The following is a 2,253-nucleotide window of genomic DNA, read 5'->3' as shown; positions in this document are numbered from 1 at the left end:
CCTGGGGAGCAATTAGGGATTGGGTGTCTCGCTTAGAGACGCTTCAACATGGCACATGGGCAGCCAGTATTCGAGCCACCAACCATGGGGCTCTGTTAGGAATTTGAGTAGAAGTGCACCCCTAGCGGTGAGAAGTATGTTACGTGTAACAATGTTTAGTATAGAATAGTAGTTGGTGTGATGTTAGATAGTATATATTACATTTGTATGTTAAATGAAGTGAATGGATTATAGACAATAACAATTTAAAGTCATATAAATCATATAAATACTGTACACATTAACATCCTGTCATGATGTAATGTTAAAACCTGGGGACAGAAGCTAAATTTCTGTCCTGATGGATTTCTCCTACCTTTCCCCAGAGAGGGTTTTTGGTAGGAGTTTTTGTTCCTGTCAGGTAATAGTTAAGCAAGTGGATGCAAGACAGCCGCATGAGGCAATGTGTTGCACCAGATAAACTGTGATAAACCATTAAGAACTGTGATAAACCATTAAGTACTGTGATCTTATATGTTGTGTTGTAATTGAAGTGTACTAGTTATAAGATGAAGACAAACTATGTATATGATGTTATTTTCACTCTTTGAGGCATAAAGCCAGATGTTTACAAGAGAATGCAGGGGAATGAAAGGGCCAGAAGAGACAGAGAGGGTTTCAGGTTGCTGCAGCAGATTCACCCCTAGGTGTGAAAAGGCTGGACCAGGAGGAGATACATTGAAGGAGCCAATGACATTCGAATACACCCAGAAGACCACCCCCCCTGGGAGCTTCAAATCATCGAACCGGGAGAAGAACAGGCAGATTTTTCCTGCAGCCTGAGGAGTCACTTTTGACTTGGCCGGGGAAGTCTCTATTTCGCGAAATATATCACTATTCACATTGTTCTTCACTTTGTAATTGTAGGCCTTACTCTTTGTTTAGTTATTAAATACTTTTTGATTTTTAAAACCCGAGCTAGTTGACTTTTGCTTCACTGTATCCTGCCTGGACGAGAAGAAAGGGAAGCTGGTCTCCCCTTCGGCCTTCAGAACCCAACAATTGGCGCCCAACGTGGGGGCTCGAAAGGGGAGAATAGACGTTGCTGAGGAGTTCTGGCCGCGAGTACCATTGGGCCCGATGACAAGGTAAACAGAACCTTTTTCATGAAATCTGTGATAGGTAGATTTAGGAAAACTTAGAATGGTGCTGGCGGCGAGGCCTATAAGGTAGAGGTTAAAGCTAGTACTGTAACATTCATGAATGCAATGAGCTTTTATTGCATAACTATAGAGGCATACTTTTGCAAAGTGAATGTGAATGGGAGCCGGTTTTGTTTCTTTTAGAAAATCCAAATCGCCATTTGGTGCGTTCAGGTACAGACCTTGAGCGTTAGGAAATCCGGTTTTAAAACTGGTCTGCGAGATCGTAGAGACTCGCGGTACAAATTAATAGTAATAGACCCGTATGAGATTGAGAGGGTGTTCCCGCGACGTGTGACGACACCCGCGTAGTTCCCAGGATATCTCACAATAATTACCGGTCTGTGCGTGAAGGGGACGGGCTCGGAGACCTGCTCCACACGTACATTTCGATCAAAAGAAGCCTGAAGCCTCATAAGCTTGAAGTCTTGTAAGCCTGAAGTCTCAGAAGCCTGAAGCCTCATAAGCTTGAAGTCTTGTAAGCCTGAAGTCTCAGAAGCTCGAAGCCTTCTAAAAATAATAAAAAATAATTAAAAAAAAATAAACAAAGCTTGAAGCCTTACAAAAGGAGCTTGGAGTCTCATGAGCCCGCAGTCTAAAACAAGCCACAGTGTGGTCTAATTGATGAATGGATGTTCCGGAGTGTGAATTGATGTGTATATGTGGTTGCGTAACATTGTGTTTATAAATAGAATCTGATCAGGAGACGGGCCACCTCCGGTGACGGTTCATTATGTTGTTGGAAATTAAAGTGTTGGTGAAACGGTCTGATCTACAGAGGCCTGCAGGGTGCTGATAGCACGGCTGGTGATTAGCTTTGCAACAACGTGGGATAGCATTTAGCTTGTTCCATGTGCTCGGCGTTTTACGATCCATGTGCTTTGAGTCAAGGAACTTCCTCTGTGGTGGTTCTTTGTTCGATCGTCAGCTATTGTGTTGACAGCGCTCTGTGTGGTTTGGAGTAGTAAGTGCACGTTGAGGGGAATACCCCTGAGTGTGCCATCTGGTGGGTGAAAGAGGGGAGTTCAATATTTTATCAATATCTTGCTGTGATCGGATGTTGACATTGATG

This window comes from Pungitius pungitius, chromosome 17 (genome assembly GCF_949316345.1).
Source record: "Pungitius pungitius chromosome 17, fPunPun2.1, whole genome shotgun sequence".
NCBI lineage: Eukaryota > Metazoa > Chordata > Actinopteri > Perciformes > Gasterosteidae > Pungitius > Pungitius pungitius.
Note: the sequence above shows the minus strand (reverse complement) of the source record.